This window comes from Acinonyx jubatus, chromosome X (genome assembly GCF_027475565.1).
Source record: "Acinonyx jubatus isolate Ajub_Pintada_27869175 chromosome X, VMU_Ajub_asm_v1.0, whole genome shotgun sequence".
Lineage (NCBI taxonomy): Eukaryota > Metazoa > Chordata > Mammalia > Carnivora > Felidae > Acinonyx > Acinonyx jubatus.
In genome coordinates, this window is record NC_069389.1 from 54,945,288 (window position 1) to 54,963,911 (window position 18,624).

Sequence of the window (18,624 nt, forward strand, 5' to 3'; positions counted from 1 at the left end):
ATAGTTGGTAAGTTTGAGCACCACATTGGGCTCTGTGCTGACAGCTCAGAGCCTGGAGCCTGCTTCAGACTCTGTGTCTCCTTCTCTCTCTGCCCTTCCCCCACTCGTGCTCGCTCTCTCTCTCAAAAATATCAGTCAATCAATCAATCAATCAATCAATCAATCAATCAATAAAACTCTAGGCTTTAAGCCCCACTGGTTGCAAGAAATCACAAAATTCAGCCCCTCTCATTTTCTGAAGCCAATGGCTTTGAGAAAATATTTACTTTGTGCATTCTCCTGTGTGCTCCTCTCTCTTTCCTTTCTCAACAACCATATCTCCCTGCTCTCTGCAGCACCCATGATCTGTTTGTCCCCTAAATCATGTCTCTGCACTTCCTACTGTCTTAGGTGTGGCCTCTTCTCTCCATTTAGGTGTGGAGTTTGTTCTTTCCATCTTAATATTGAGTTTCTGGGGTATTTAGGATGATTTGATAGTTATCTAGTTGTGTTCATGGGAGCAGAAGGGACTAGAGTCTTCCTACTCCACCGCCATCTTCCTCTCTCTTGAGAATGATTAAGAGAATGGTTAAAATTTTTAATTTTTTAACATTTATTTATTTTTGAGACAGAGAGAGACAGAGCATGAACAGGGGAGGGTCAGAGAGAGAGGGAGACACAGAATCTGAAACAGGCTCCAGGCTCTGAGCTGTCAGCACAGAGCCCGATGTGGGGCTCGAACTCATGGACTGTAAGATCATGACCTGAGCCAATGTCGGATGCTTAACCAACTAAGCCACCCACGTGCCCCAGAATGGTTAAAATTTTTAAAATTGAAAATACCCAATGCCAGAAAGAATGCATTCATTGGGAATGCAATGGTGGGAATGCAAATGGTGCAACCACTTTAGAAGTCAGTTTGGCACTTTGTCACAAAGCTAAATATAGTCTTATCATATGATCTAGCAGTTGTGCTGTTAGAACTTACCCAATTGATTTAAATATATGCCCACTTGGAAAATGTCATGGTTCTGGTGGCATCCAGTGAGGTGGCCCTTGAAAATCCATGAGAGAAGATGTAAATTTCACACCAGACCATATGCATATCCAAAGCAGTTCTCCAAGGTGAACAGTCTCTGGCATGTTGGGGGAAAAAATGAAAGTATAGAAAAAATAAAAACCTATTCCCACACAAAAACCTGAATAAATGTTTATAGCAACATTATTAATAATCGCCAAAAACTGGAAGCAACCAAGATGTCCTTCAATAGGTGAATGGATACAGGGCGCCTGGGTGCCTCAGTCAGTTAAGGGTCTGACTTCAGCTCAGGTCATGATCTCACAGTTTGTAAGTTCAAGCCCCCACATCAGGCTCTGTGCTGACACCTTAGAGCCTGCTTAGGATTCTCTCTCTCCCTCTCTCTCTCTGCCCCTTTCCTGTTTGTGCTCTCTCTCTCTCTCAAAAATAACTAAATATTTTTTTTAAATAGGAGAATGGATAAACAAATTGTGATATATTAATACAATGGAATATCATTCAGTGCTAAAAAAATTTTTGGCTCAAGCCACAAAACAATCTGGGGAACTCTAAATACATATTGCTTGGTGAAAGAAGCCAGTCTGAAATAAATTCATACTATATGATTCTAGTTGTATGACATTCCAGAATAGCCAAAACCATAAATATAATAATCAGTGGTTGTCAGAGGCTCAGGGAGGGTAGAATAATGAAACAAAGGTGATTTTCAGGGCAGAAAATAACTATATAATATCATAATGTATATATGGCATTATATATTTGTCAAAGCACACTGAACCTTATAGCACAAAGAGTGAATCTTAATGTATATAGTTTAAAGAATAATTTATCAAGGATACCAGGGAGGAACACAGACTGTGACAAGAGAATCTGTATTACAAATCTATGAGACAACCTCACTGAAGGGAGTAGATGGAATTGGTCCTGATGAAAGTAAGTTTGGAAATGAGTGGAGTCTGTAAAGCTAAGGCACAAGGAACTACACATAAGCATTATAATCTAGCTGACACAGTTTGTTTCCATGGGGGCATGGGTTAACAATTCTGATGGAGCTATACATGTATAATGAGATCAAAAATTAAATGGATAGATGACAGATGGTAGCAACCAGGTCTCTCACTGTTAGCATGGGAATTTATAGATAAGGAAGGGGAGAAAGCTAAAATAACCCATGTGGTAAGGTATTAGGATTGGAGACATCAGTATGAAATCATGTTTAAGTTATTATAGATACAGATGGTTACATATATAAATGTTTAGAGATATGTGTATATACACAGATTAATATACACACACATATATTTCTTTGCTATGTCATCTAATAGGGCCTAGAAGCAATGAGACCACAGAAGCAAAGTACACATCTAGCATCCAGATCTTGATTTCTAATACTATTCTGTAATAAAAGGGATGAGGGCTACTTAGAGAAATTGCTGACTCTAGGACTAAAGCAGGAAATATACAAGATAAGCTTGGCATATTTTATGCCATAAAGTAAGGAAATACTTTAAAAAATCACACACTGGTGGGGATATATTAAGGGAGCACAGGACCCAACTAAAAGTTCCTAATAGCTAAAATTAGAACAATTTAAGCAACAGAATAAGTAAAAGTAGTATTGGATTATAAGCCAAAATATAAAATAAATATACATAAGTCCATACTGATATAAAAACCAGTCATTTATTAAAATTAATTGGATTAGGGAGAAGAAACAAACTTGCTATGCAGAAAAAAATCCAAATAATTTAAGCAGTTAATCTGCCCTCAAGAAGGGGAGAGTATAATGCTCCACTCCCTAGGTATGGGCTACACATAGTAACATCTTTCCAAAGAGTAAAGTATGAAGAGAGGAGCAAAAAGTAAATTTACAGTGTTAAAACCTGATAAATTCCGCCTCAACAAGGTAACATCAACACATATAAATAATGTAGATAGTATGTATCCTGGATATAATGTGATAAAAATGGCACTTAAACTGTGCTCTTCCTCTCAATAATCCATAACTCCAATCTTGTCTTATTTTGTGCCTAAGACATCAGACAAATTCCAATAGTGGGGCATTCTACCTAAGTACTCCAAAATTGTCAAGAAAAGTCTAAAAAACTACCATAGCCCAGAGAAACCTAGGAAGACATGACAACTACTTGTAATGTGGTATCCTGAATAGGATTCTGGAACAGAAAAAGGGCATTAGGTAAAAACTTAAGAAAATCTGAAGAAATTATGGACTTCAGTTAATAACGATATAACAGGATTGGTTAATTGTAAAAAATGCATAATACTAATATGTTAATAATAAGGGAAACTAGATGAAGGGCATATGGGAAATCTCTGTAACACCTTCTTAACTTTTCTGCAAATTCAAAACTGCTCTAGGAGCACCTGGGTGGCTCAGTTGGTTAAATGTCTGACTCTTGGCTTCAGCTCAGGTCATGATCTCACATTCATGGGATCGAGCCCGGCATCAGGCTCCACGCTGACAGCATCTAAAAAATAAATAAGTAAACTTTTAAAAAGCTACTCTGCAGAATAAAGTCCAGTTAAAAACATTTGATAAACCAAAAGGTGACAAAGTCTATCTTGTCATGGTTCTAATTTGCATTTCTTTGATTAAAGGTAAAGTTGAACAGCTTTTCATAGGTTTATTGTCCATGTATATTTTTCTTTCATGATTGTCCTGTTCATGTCCTTTGCCCATTGTTCTACTTGAATATTTATCGTTTGTTAATAGGTTATTAAAGGAAATTAACCTTTGTCATATGTGCTCTTTCCCAATTTGTCATTTGTCTTTCAATTTTATGACATTTTCTGCTGTACATAAATATTTTTATGTAGTCAAATCTGTCAATCTGTCAATGGTTTGTGCATTTCACATCTTTGCTTGAAAAGGCTTCTGCTACCCTGAGATTATAAAAATGTTCACTCATATTTCCTTCTGTTGGTTTTATGGTTTCATTCTTTTACATTTTATATTGTTATAACAAAAATTTCTATGGTATAAACAATAGAGCATTAATCCAGCTTTATTTATTTTCTAAATAATTAGTTGGTTGTCCCAATAAACTTAAAGAATATTTCTTTTCCCTAGTAAATTACAATAACTCTTTCATAATAAATTCGACATTTGGGTTCGCTTCTGGGCTTTATATTTTGATTGTACTCATCTATTTCTATTCCCAAAATAATGCTACAATATTTTAATTATTGTAGCTTTGTAATTAATAAATTTTCATATTTGATAAGGCAAATCCTCTCTTATTAGTTTTACTCTAAAATTTCCTTGCTATTCCTTAATATGTATCCTTTGACATAAAATGAAGAATACTATTGCAAAGTTCCAAAAAATAAAAACCACCCCCTAAAGTCTTGGAATTTTCTTTGGACATGTTATTAATTTATATGTTAATTAATAGCTTTCATAAAATTGAGTCTATCTAAGTATAAGACATGTTCCTATTCTTTATTCTTCAGTAGAATTTTACACTTTCTTACTGTAAGTCTTGCACTTTTTTGTTAAATTTATATTCCTAGGTATTGATACTACACATGAGTCTTGAACTTTTGTAAAATTTATATTCCTAGGTATTCTATGCTTGCTATTGTGATTGGCAATTGAATATTTTTTCACCATTACAGTTTCTAATCTTTATTGTTGACATATATGAAGTTATTGAGGCAAGGATAAATAAATGAGTTTGCATAAGTATATATATATTCAACTATATAGTTCAACTATATATATATACATATATATATACATGTATATATGCATTCACACACACACACACACACACACACACACACACACACACTTCATTGTAAGAGAGATCTCCAAGAGTTGGGGGCTGCTTTGTCCCCAGAGGATCCAAGATCCTGTTACTTTCTCCCCTGACAATATTTCTCTAGTTGAGGACAATTAAGCTAAGTACGAAAGAAAATTACTAGCAATCAAGAGTACCAGAATAGCGGTTAAAAGAAAGGTCTCTGGGGTCACACTGTGATCAAATTTAAGCTCCATCACTTCCTAACTGTGTGACATTGGACAAGTAACTTGATATCTCTATGCTACAGTTCTCCCACATGTAAAATGACAATGATAATAATAGCACATTCTTCACAGGATTGTTTAACATTATATAAATTAATATCAACAAAGTATTTAAAACAGTGACTTGGAATAGTAAATACTACTACCTATTACTGAAATTACCTTGAGCATCCTCTTACTCAATCCTCTACCATTCATACTACGTAACATCATTGTTTTTTTCTTTTTTCTTTAGTTTGTCATATGTAAGATTTTATATACAATTAGTGTGCACTGTAACAGTTTACACTGAGTCAGTCAATTTATCTAAAATGTTACCTGGTTGTGTAACATTATTGATCATATGAAAATGGAAAACAATGGATTTACAATAACTTTGGGCCATTTTGTATTCTAAAAGTGCTAATAAACCCACCCTTTTAAACCAAATGCATCTGAAAAAAGTTTCCAGAGCATGTAGTTTATATTTTACATATAATCTCACCATTTTATTACTACAAACACAATAGTGAGTAAAACATGGGGGGGGGAGGGGAGATATAAAATGTATTTAATAAAATATTCAATATAAAAAGAGGAGTAATGGAATTAAGTGATCCATTTCCTCACTTTTACATTCTAAGCAATTATCCCATTAATACAAATTATTTAAAAATGTTAATCATATAACATAGTTTTTACAAAATGGCAACCTAAAACACCCAAGGCAAAAACAGAAATTCTGTGCATACCAGAAGTATGATATCATCCTAGGCAGACAAACAACCAGAACCACTAGCAGGGAGTTGGGGTGATAGGGTTGAGGGAGAGAGAGAAATGCTCTCTCTTTCAGAAACCAGAGTTGTGGAGGGAATGTTACAGGTCCACCCTGGTAAATTCTATGACCAGAAAGCTTTGAGGTCTTGTTATTCTGGTTGCAGCTAATGGCAACAATCAATTGTAGACACTAGGCTGAAGTGTAATCTTGCTTGGCAGAGTCAAGGGGTTAACTCAGAGGGCTTCAAATTCTCGTTTCACTAGGATAAGTTATCTTTTGCCCCTAGCAGATACATTTCCTTGCTTCCTTCCTTCCTTCCTTCCTTCCTTCCTTCCTTCCTTCCGCAACATACATTTATTGAACACTTACTATATGTCAGCAGTTTTATCAAGCACTAGGGATAAAGCAGTGATCCAGAAAGAAATGGCTTCTGTCTTCATAGAGATTGCATTTGAGTAAAAGATAGTAAGCAAATATACAAGATAACTTCATATAGTGATAAGTGCTAAGAAGAGTATGAAGCAAAAGAACATGATAGAGAGTGGCTAAGGGTTTACTTTACATAGGACACAGAAGATCTATCTTAAAGGGGTGATATTTGAGTTGAAATATTGCAAAGATATGGAAGATTATTTCAGCAAGCACAAAGGCTTTGAGGTAGGAATGAGAAGAGTATGTTGAAGAAAGAGAAATGCCTGTATGGCTGAGATTCCTAACACAGTGCTATTCCAGAAGTTAATTTTTGTGTTCAGTAAAAATTCTAAATGTAATGCATAGGGATATTTGGTGGCTTCATATCTAACATGACACTCCCACATGATAGGGTATCCCACATGATACCCTAGTACCTTGATTCAAAGGCTGGATCAAATGTCTTGAGTGGCTGCTATGCTTCACCCAGAACCCACTGCCCTCAATAGCAAGAGATATCACTGCTGTCACTTCCTTGCACTACCCATCACAACTTGGTCAATGCCTTGGGAAGCTCCAAGGCTTCAACAATACCTTGAAGAAATCGCCTCTGCTGACAACCACTGCTCATCAAGATGGGGTTGCTGAATATTTAGGGAACCTGGTCTGGCTCTCCTCCTGCCCCACTGGCCCAGCCAACCCTAATGTAAACTAGAGAAGCCATTACTGGGTCCATTCCATGTCTCTGAAATTATCAACCACTCCTCCCCACAGCTTCAACATTATCTATAGAAGTATGTTCCACAGGGCTCTTCAGGTTTCTGCTGGGCTCTCTGCTCTCTGCTGCCACAGTAACACCCACTTTACCACTACAAACTACTTTATTGTGTATTTTCTGTCTTCCCCCACTAGCATGTAAACTCCATGAGTGAAGGGCTCGTCTCTTATTCACTACTGTATTTCTAATGCCAACCACACAGTTCATGCTTTAGAAATATTTGTTGAATGAATGAATAAGTTCTAATTATAGCATCCTTCTTGGGGTTGGTCTCTTGAGTCTATTTCTGGATTCTCTATTCTGTTCCATTGGCCTATTTGTCTACTGTCATGCCAATATCACTCTCTCTTAATCATTATAGCTATATAGTAATTCCTGATGTGAGGCAGAGTGAACTCCCCAACTCATTCTTCAAAATTATCTATTGTGGAGTTTAAGAGTATGGAATCTGTATATGTACAAGCAAATAGGGAAAAAAAGAGTGAAGAATCTGGAACCAAATTTCCTGGGTTTGAGTTCTAGTTCTGCTGCTTAATGGCTGTGACACCCTGGCCAAATTAATTATAACCTTTCTGTGCCCCAGTTTTTTCATATATGAAATAGGTACAAAACAGTACCTACCTTATAGGACTATTGTGATGATTAAATTAGTTCATACGTGTAAAGCATATAACACATGATTAGAACACTGCCTGGATTATAGTAAGTGTTCAATAAATATCAGCTGCTAATTTTGGCCCTTTGCTCTTTGATGCCCCTCTTATAATTAGCTTTTTAAGTTCCACCAAAAAAATATAGTTTGAATTCTGGCTGAAACTGTATTGAATTTTTAGATTAATTTGGGGGATCACTGACATATTTACAATATTAATCTTTCTATCTATGTACATGATGTACCTCTTTCCCTATTTAGATCTCTTTAATGTCTGTCAGGAAAAATGTAACATTGTCTACATAGAAATACTAATATTTTGTATTTTTCTATGTTTATATGAAACATAAGCCTGTTTTTTTAATGTTCTTGTAAATTTTATTATCAAGGTTATAAACCCTCATAAAATGAATTGAGGGGAATTGTTATTTTTTTTATTCCTCACCTGAGTTTTGTGAGATTGTATTTATTTATTTCTTGAATGTTGATAGAACTCATTTGTGAAATCATCTGGATTATAGTATTCAGAATGAGGTGTGTGGTAGTTTTACTCATTGATTCATTGCTTTAAAGTTTATAAGTCTACTAAGGCTTTCAATTTCTTCCAGAGTCATTTTTGCTGTTATATTTGCCCAGAATATTGTCCATTTTATTTAGGATTTAAGATTTATCAGCATAAAATAGTTAACAGTAATAACTTATTTTTAATCTCTTCTGTATTTCTAGTTACAAACTTCCTTTATTTCTTCTACTTTATTCCTTTATTAGTTGATTAGTGTGGACAAAGGTTTATCCATTTTCCAGAAAAAAGCAATCTTTTTAAGTATCAATATGGCAGTTAAATTCTTTCTATCATAGCTTCAGTTTCTTTTCATTAATCTTGCTCTTAACTTTGTTATTTTCTTCCTTCTACTTTTTTGGGTTCATATAATTGTTTCTGTCTTCTTAGGTTGGACACTTAATGTATAAATACTCATTCTTTCTTATTTCCTAATAAAGATATTTAAAGGCTATAACTTTGTCTCTAAGCACAATCTTCCTTTGCTTCACCCTACAGGTTTTGATGTGAGATACTGTATTAAATTCAGTTATAAATATTTTCTAATTTACATTAAGGCTTCTTCCTTGTCCCATGAGTTAATCAAATATGTATTTTTAATTTTATATATATTTTTTAAGGTTGTGCTTTGTTCTTGCTATTGATGCCTAACTTAATTGCACTGTGATGAAATAATATGGTCTTTATGTTTTAAGTGTGTCATTTGTAAAAAGATATAACTGGATTTTGAAAAAAATCAATTATCAATTTAAAATTTCAGCATTTTAAGCGGTGTATTTCACACAACATTTATTTTTATCACTAACATATTTTTTATTTATTCATACCATCTAATTTAATGTTTTCTACTCTGATTTTTTTAATGCTTCTATTTTTGCCTTTTCTGCCTTCTTTACAAGTAACTGAACTTTTGTTACTCAATTTTTTCCTCTACTGGTTTGTATGTTATATACTCTATTTCTATTCGTTTCATAGTTACTCTTAAATTTTAATAGTCATACTTAAATGAACCAAGTCTAAAATTAATTAGTATCTATACCTTCCCCCCAATGATACTAGGACCTTCTAAAATTTTAATGTTGATCACCTCCTCAGCTTATTTATTACTGTTTTCCAGTATTTCAAGTCCACCTTTTTAAACTCCCCAACTTGGGGCGCCTGGGTGGCTCAGTCAGTTAAGCATCCGACTTCAGCTCAGGTCATGATCTCATAGTCTGTGAGTTCGAGCCCTGCATCGGGCTCTGGGCTGACAGCTCAGAGCCTGGAGCCTGCTTTGGATTCTGTGTCTCCCTCTCTCTCTGACCCTCCCCCATTCATGCTCTCTCTCTGTCTCAAAAATAAACATTAAAATTTTTTTTTAAATAAAATAAAATAAACTCCCCAACTTGGTCACTATATTGTTTAATATAGGTAATGGTTGTTTATGCTCATTATTCCTTCTTTGATCTCATTCTTCTTCCATTCTTCTGGAAATTCATTATAGAAAATCTATTAGTGAAGATGTGATTTTACATGTCTGAAATTGTCTTTATTTAGCTCTTATTTTTCAACATTAGCTTTTCAGATATTTTCCTTTGGCACTTTGAAAGTGCCGTTGACCCTTAACACACATTTGAACTATGCAGGCCCATTTATACATGGAGTTTTTTTATAAATACAGTACAGTACTGTAAATGTATTTTCTCTTCCTTATGACTTTCTTAATAACATTTTCTTTTCTCTAGCTTACTTTATTATAAGAATACAGTATATAATACACATAACATGCAAAATATGTGTAAATTGATCTATGCTATCAGTAATGCTTCCAGTCAACAGTAGGCTATTAGTAGTTAAGTTTGGCTGTGAGGAGCCAAAATTTACTCACAGATTTTCAACTGCACAGAGGTCAGCATTCCTAACCTTCAATTTGTTCAAGAGTCAACTGTTTTATTCCTTTATCTTCTGACTTTGTTGCTTTTAAGAAGTCTGCTCTCAGTTTAATAATCAGTCTTTTAGAAATAACCTGTCATTCCTGTCTGGCTTTTTTTCAGACGTTCTCTATCTTTTTACCACAATGTGTCTATGTACAGCTTTCTTTGTATTTGTCCTGCTTGAGATGTTGCAATTCTTGAATTTAAGGATTTATGTTTTTCATCAATAAAGGAAAACTATCAGCCACTACTCTGAATTTTGCATCTCTCTCATTTTCTGCATTTTCCCCATCTAGAAATGTAATTATATTTATGTTAGATTTCTCATTCTATCTTTCATATTTTCAAATTTATCATTTACAATTCCTACCCCTTTTCTCTCTCTCTCTCTGCTGAATTACGAATAATTTCTTCAGATCTACTTTCCAGATCAGCAACAGTCTCTTTATTTCTAATTTGCTATTTAACCTGCCCATTGAATTTTTAAAATTGACAGTTACATTTTTTATTCTAGAAAGCCTATTTTGTTCTCTGAAAGATTTACCTAGATTTCCAACTGAAAGCCTCAGCCACAGCAATCAGACAAGAAAAAGATATAAGAGACATCCATAATGGGAAAAAGAAAAACTGTCACTATTTGCAGCTGACATGATACATGGAAAATTCTAAAGACTCCATCAAACAACTGCTAAAAGTAATAAATGAATTCAGTAAAATTATTGGATATATAATTAATACTCAGAAATCAATAGCCTTTCTACACACTAATAACAAAGTAGCAAAATTAGTAAGTAAGAAAACAACAGCATTTACAATTGTACAATAAAGAATAAAATACTTAGAAATAAACTTCATCAAAGATGTGAAAGACTTATGCTCCAAAAACTATAAAACACTGATGAAATAAATTGAAGATGACACAGACAAATGGAAAGATATTCCATGCTCATGGATTGGAAGAATTAATATTGTTAAAATATCCATATTACCCAAAGCAATCTACAAATTCAATACAATCCCTATCAAAATATCAATAACTTTTCCACAAAACTAGAACAAATACTTAAATTTCTATAGAACCACAGAAGACCACAAATAGCCAAAGCAAACTTGAGAAAGAAGAACAGAGCTGGTGGTATCACAATTCCAGATTTCAAGATATACTACAAAGCTATAGTAATCAGAACAGTATGCTAACACAAAAACAGACACATAGATCAGTGGAATGAATAAACAACACAGAAGTAAACCATGATTACATGGTCAATTAATCTATGACAAAGGAAGCAAGAATATACAATGGGAAAAAGTCTCTTTTGGTTCTGGGAAAACTGGACAGCTACATGTAAAAGAATGAAACTGGAACACCTTTTAACACAATACCAAAAAATAAACTAAAAATGGATTAAAGACCTAAATGTGAGACCCGAAACCAAAAAAAAAAAAAAAATCCTAGAACACAGGTAATAATGTCTCTGGCACCAGTCATAGCAATATTTCTCTAGATATGTCTCCTAAGGCAAGGGAGACAAAAGCAAAAATAAACTATTGGAATTACATAAAGATAAAAAGCTTTTGCCCAGCAAAGGAAACCATCAACAAAACAAAAAGACATCCTACTGAATGGGGGAAGATATTTGCAAATGATATATTCAATAAAGGGTTAATATCCAAAAATATACAAAGAATTCATACAATCCAATCCCCAAAAAACCCCCAAAGAATCTGATTAAAAGTGGTCAGAGAACCTGAAAAAACATTTTTCCAAAGAAGACATAAGATGACAAAGAGACACATTAAAATATGTTCAACATCACTCATTATCAGGGAAATACAAATCAAAACCACAATGACATATCACCTTATAACTGTTAGAATGATTAAAATCAAAAAGAAAGAACAAGTGTTGGAAAGGATGTGGAGAAAAAGGAACTCTTTACACTGTTGATGGGAATGTAAATTGGTACAGCCACTGTGGAAAACTGTATGGAGATTCCTCAATAAGTTAAAAATAGATATACTATATGATCCAATAATTCCACTGTTGGATATTTACCCAAAGAAAGTGAAAACACTAATTTGAAAAGATATAAGCACCTCTATGTTGATTGCAGCATTACTTACAATAGACAAGATATGGAAGCAACCTGCAAACTGTGTCCATCGGTAGATGAATGGATAAGGAAAAAGGAAAATGTGGTATGTATACACACAGACACAGACACACAGACACACACACACACACACTGGAATTTTACACAGCCATAAAAAAAGGACGAGATCATACCATTTGAGACAACATGGATAGACCTAGAAGGTATGATAAATGAAATAAGTCATACTGAGAAACACAAATACCATATGATTTCACTCATAAGTGGACTCTAAAAAACAAATGAATAAACAAAAAGCAGAATCAGACCTATAAATACAGGAACAAACTGATGGTTTCTAGAGGGGAAAGAGGTAGAAGGTTGGGCAAAATGAGCAAAGAAAAGTGGGAGATACAGGCTTCCAGTTATTGAGTGAATATTGAGTTAACTATTAACTATTAACTATTGAGTTAATAGTGATATATTGGGATAGATGGTAGCTACAATTGTGGTAATAATGTATAAACTTGATTCACTATGTTGTACACCTGAAACTAATGTAACATTTTGTGTGAACTATACTAAAGAGAAAGAGAGAGAGAGAAAATACATGGGGCTTATTTGGATCTTGATTTGAATACACTAATGGTAAAATAAATTTTACCAGACAATCAAGGAAATTTGAACACTGGAAATTAATTTTTAGGTGCCATATGGTATATTTCTTTTGCTTTTTTAAAGCCATATCTTTTAGGGCTAATATTAAAATACATATGAACGAAATTATATGATGCCCGGGATTTGCTTCAAAGTAATCCAGTGTTGGTAATGTTGGAGGCAATGGGTAGAGAATATAGATGAAATGGGATTGGTCCAAAGTTAATCATTGTTGAACCCCCAAGAATATATCACCAAGCTTCATTAAAATATTCCAATTTTGTTTTAAATTCTCTATAATAAAAAGTAAAAAAAAAAAGGTACCTAGTCTTTCATACCAGACATGACAGTATTGACTCATTTATCCCTGCTCTCTTTGCTGTAATTATAAATCCTAGAAACAGCACAAAATGAAAACAAAAGTGAATTCTGAAAAGTGGAAATAAGAGAGCAATCTGGTTAAAGACCCAAGGACTTGAGGAAAGGTACATCACCAACACATTCCCCACCCAACACTTAACTCAGGCCTATCAATAACTGACCCCCAACCTAGCAACACAAGGTGGTCCAGGTAGGTTCATTTCTCTCCCAGATGGAACAAGAATCCCAATGACAACCCCAGGTGAGCTTGCTGCCAAGCATTGGCAGCAATGGCAAGGGGGATCAATGAAGATCATTTCTGAAAATAAGTGACCAGAGCAAGCTTTCTCTTTTCATACCAGGTCCAAGACTCTCTGCCCACCCCTAACACAGAGAGATACTAGGTGGCCAGAAAGAAACAGTAAGGGGTATTCCACCATAACAAGTGACCTAGACCTGGAAACTCTTTTGCCTCCTTTGTGCTGAGACTCCTCTGTCTCAACCAGAGACACGGGGCATGGCAGTTCAGGGACAACAAGGAGGAAAATCCCATTGCAACAAGCTGTCTGGGCCTAAAAGCACTCTTACTCTCCCACAGGCAGGGATATCTTGCCACAGGTAGCATCTTGTCAGAAAGCAATCTTCTTCCCCAACAGAACCAGAGACTTCCCTCTACAATAAGCAGTAGGAAGCACCAGTGGCAAGGGGGATCCCACCACAACAAGTGGTTAGACCAGGAAGCTTTCTTCATCCCTGTGGGTAGAGAATTCCTTTGCCCATCTAGATGAACCAGGAAGTCTGACATGGGAAAATACTTCTACCTGCTCAGAGTCCATGAGAACCCAAGAAACACCAGGTAAACCAAGCAGATGAAAAGAGAATAACAAGGCAATGAAAATTAAATTACTGTTGGAACCAGAGCCTACAAAAGTAGGCCAGAACCTGTGTGTTATACCTAAACAGGATGACTGCCTGCTAAAATAGAAGATGTAAAGAGGACCCAGAGTCTCTTAACATAATAGCCAAAATGTCCACGATGTAATAAAAAAATGATTTGGCCTTTATGAAAGAGTATACACAAGTGGCAAATAAGCACATCAAAAGATGTTCAACTTTATCAGTCATTAAAGAAATACTAATTAAAAGCAAAATGCAATATCACTACACACCCATCAGAATGGCAAAAAATAGTGACCAAATCAAATGCAAGAATGCAGAGAAACTGGATCACTCATATATTGCTGGTGGGAATGTAAAATAATAAAAAAAACACTCTGGAAAGTACATCAGCAATTTCTTAAAAAAAAAAATCATACAATGGCCATATGACCCAGCAATTGTCCTCTTGGGCATTTATCCAAGACAAATAAATTACATTTATACAAAAACCTACACACATATGTTCACAGCATGTTTACTCACAGTAGCCAAAAACTAGAAACAATTCAGATATACTTCATCAAGTAATGGTTAAACAAACTGTGATACATCTATACCATGAATTACTATTCAACAATAAGAAGGAACAAACTATTGATAAACACAACTACTTCGATGACTCCAGGAAATTAGGTTGGGTGACAACAGCTAACCCTGCAAGTTTAAACACCGTATGATTTCATTTATACAGCATTTTTGAAATGACACAATTATAGAGATAGAAAACAGATTAGCAGTTGCCAGGAATTAGGAAGAGGTATGGAGGCAGGAGGGAGGTGGGTATGGTTATAAAAGGGCAAATAAGGGGTACCTGGGTGGTTCAGTTGGTTTAAGTGTCAGACTCTTGGTTTTGGCTCAGGTCATGATCTCACAGTTTGTGGGTTTGAGCCCCATATTGGGCTCTGTGCTGAAAGTATGGACCCTGCGTGGGATTCTCTGTCTGCTTTTCTCTCTACCTCTCCTTGTGCACAGATGCCCTTTCTCTCTATCTCAAAAATAAATAAATAGACATTTTTTTAAAGGGAAAATGAGGGATCTTGTGTTGATGGAATTGTTGTGTCTTACCTATGGTGCTGGATACATGAACTTACATATGCACTAAAACTACCTAGAATTAAATACATACACACACATACAGATAGTCAAACAGGTAGACACAGATGAGTGCAAGTAAAACTGGGGATCTGAATAAATTAGTGGATTATAGCAATGCTAATATCTGGGTTATGATGTTGTATTGTAGTTTATCAAGCTGACACCCTTGGGGGAAACTGGGTAGAAGGTACATGAAATCTTTCTGTATTTCTTACAATCGTATGTTAACCTACAATTATCTCAAAATAAGCTTAATTTTAAAAGAACCATAATTAATGTGGTATATTCATACAATGGAATATTACTCAGCAATAAAAATGAACGAGGAGATCAATTTCCAGAATGACAGTGTGAGGAATGTTATGAGCCCTCTTCTCAGGGAAACCATTTCACTGCTGAAAAGTATTTTAAAAACAATCATTTAAGTCACTGGAAATTGTTCTAAGGGTATACACCAAATGGAGAAATATCTATTTTTTAAAAGTTGTAACAGTGAAAGTCTGTGGCATTTCAGCCACATTGAGTACTCCCTTATCAACATCCCAGCTCCTGTACGAGTCATGTGCAGCCAAGACAAGCCTTCCTCTCCATATGGTTCCCAGTCTGGCACTGTAGTTTCACCTTTGGAGGAACAGACCACAAACATCTCTCATCCCTCCAAGATTCATGTTGCAGAAGCTCTATTTGGGGCAAACACTGCCAAGAGAATGAGTCTCCCTTCCCCAACCCAACCTCTACTGATAAGGCAGAGTCTTTACTCCAGATATGCTATGCTGAGAAATCTGGAATTCAAATATCCCTGTTTTAGCTTGTTTATAGGGTAAATGGTCAAGTTAGAATGAGCTACTGTCCCATCTGTAAGCCCTACTCATAGAGCAATAGTGCCACTCTGGAAAAATCAGACCACTGCCCCCACCCCCAATTCCTGTATAATGGTACAGAGGTTTTGCCCAGGGGAGAGACATACCACAAGAACATAGAAGTCCATAGCTCTCTCCAAGGAAACTGACATTTGGAACAGAGTGTGGGGAAGTTCATGTCTGACAGTGTTGTTGAAAACAATGGGAATCTTGATGGTGAGCAACTAAAAGAAGGCTAGTAGCTGCGGAATACTAAAAGCAACAAGCCAAATGATATACCATCTAGAAGTTTAACAGAGATACACAAGGAAAGAAACAGCTAAGAAGAGTATACCCGGCAATTGGTAGCCACAAAGATTGATAACACCTTGCTCCTGCAAAGGGAGTCTACATTTATTAGACCAGACCATGGATCAATTTATGCCCTAGGGCATCATCAAAATAGCAGAGCAATCAGATAGCAATTTGTTGAGGCGAACAACTCTTTGGGATACCAATAGAGGCAGACCAGCCCAGGCACTTGAGGAGACTGTGAACTTGCCCAAGGCTATGCCTCTGAAGAGTAACATAACAGGTGGCATACTGTCACGGAAATAGATGCTACTGAAACAGTCCAGTCAAGTCACTAAACCATAACCAATAAAACAAGCAAAAATAATAATAAAATAGTGAGCCCCAGGAGAAGAGGGCAATCAGTATCCAGGACTGCTACCATATATTATCTAAAATATCCATTTTTCAAAAATATTATAAGATGTGCAAACAACAAGAAAGTATGACCCATAAATGAGAAATAAAGCAGGCTATACAAATTGCCTTTAGGGAGGCCCAGATGTCAGATTTAGTAGACATTTCAAAACAGCTATTATAGGTATGTTCAAAGAACTAAAGGAAACTATGATTTAAAAAGTAAGGTAAGCTACGATGACAATGTCCCATCAAATAGAAAATATCAACAGAGATAGGAATTTTTTTTAAAGAACCAATGGGCATTCTGGGGTTTAAAAATATAATGAATGGAATACAAAAATTCACTATAGGGGTTCAAGAGTAATCGGAGCTGGTAGTAAAACGAATTTATGAACTGGAGATAAATCATTAGAGATTATACAATCTGTAAAACAGAGAGAAAAAAGAAAGAATAAAAGTTAACAGAACCCAAGGGTAATGTGAGATACCATTAAGTGCACCAACATACATATAATGGGAGTACAAGAAGGAGAACAAAGAAAGAAGCAGAAATATACCCAGACAGAGACAATGACTGAGAACTTTCCAAATTTGACTAAAAACATTGACCTACACATTCAATAATCTCTACAAAGTTCAAGTAGGATAAAGACAAAGAGATCTACACCACACACATCAGACTCAAAATGTTGAATGACAACGTCTAGGAGAAAATCTTAAAAGCAGCAAGAGAAAAACAAATCATCACATGCAAGGGGCCCCTTGTAGCTGACTTCTAATAAATAACAATGGAGACTAGAAGGCAGTGACATGACATATTCAAAGTACTGAAAGCAAAGGTAAATATCAATCAAGAAATTTATATCCAGCAAAACTATTTTTTAATGAAGAAAAAAATAAGACATCCTCAGTTTGTCAGTTACTCTAAATGTAAACTTGAAGTTATTGTATGAGAGCAATTCCACTGTTAGGTATATATCCAAGAGAAATTTTTTTCAAATGTGTCTACACAAAGATTTATACATGAATATTCATAGAAACATTATTCATATTATCTAAAAGGTGGAAACAACCCCAACCTCCATCAACAGATGAAAGGTTAAACAAATGTTCTAGGGGCGCCTGGGTGGCTCAGTCAGTTAAGCGTCCAACTTTGGCTCAGGTCATGATCTCGCAGCCCGTGAGTTCGAGCCCCACATTGGGCTCTGTGCTGACAGTTCAGAGCATGGAGCCTGCCTCAGATTCTGTGTCTCCCTCTCTCTCTGCCCCTCCCCTGTTCATGCTCTGTCTCTCTCTGTCTCAAAAATAAATAAACATTAAAAAAAAGTTCTATAACCATACAACGGAATACTATTTAGCCATAAAAAGGAATGAAGTACTGATACATCCTACAACATGGATGAACCTTGAAAACATTATACTAAGTGGAAAAAGTCAGTCACAATAAAAACACACATTTTATATTTCCATTTATATGAAAGATCCCCAATAGGCAAATCTATAAACATATAAACTAGATTAATGGTTTAGTGCTGGGGGGAAGGGGCAGTGGGGACCTGAAGTGTGGCAGCTATGGGGTGCAGTGTTTCTTTTTGGGCTAATGAAAATGCCCTAACATCAGTTGTGGTGATGGTTGTACAACTCTGTGAGAAGACTAAAAGCCAGTGAATTATACACTTATATGAGTAAATTGTATGATAAGTGAATTATATCTCCATTAAGCTCTTACTAAAAAAGGGAATAAAATATCTGATACACATAGCAACATACAGAATATAGAGTACATTATAT

At 35.4% G+C, this 18,624-nt stretch overlaps 1 long non-coding RNA gene across 1 annotated transcript in view; it reads right to left on the reverse strand.

Annotated features, from left to right (window-relative positions):
- Positions 1-721: 721 nt before the first annotated feature.
- LOC128311606 (uncharacterized) overlaps positions 722-18,624 on the reverse strand; it is a 46,911-nt gene continuing 29,008 nt past the window's right edge. The window contains exons 3-4 of the long non-coding RNA XR_008290129.1: positions 3,362-3,507; positions 722-1,115 (exon numbers count right to left, since the gene is read on the reverse strand). This is a non-coding gene — a long non-coding RNA (uncharacterized LOC128311606). The remainder of the gene's footprint in view (positions 1,116-3,361; positions 3,508-18,624) is intronic.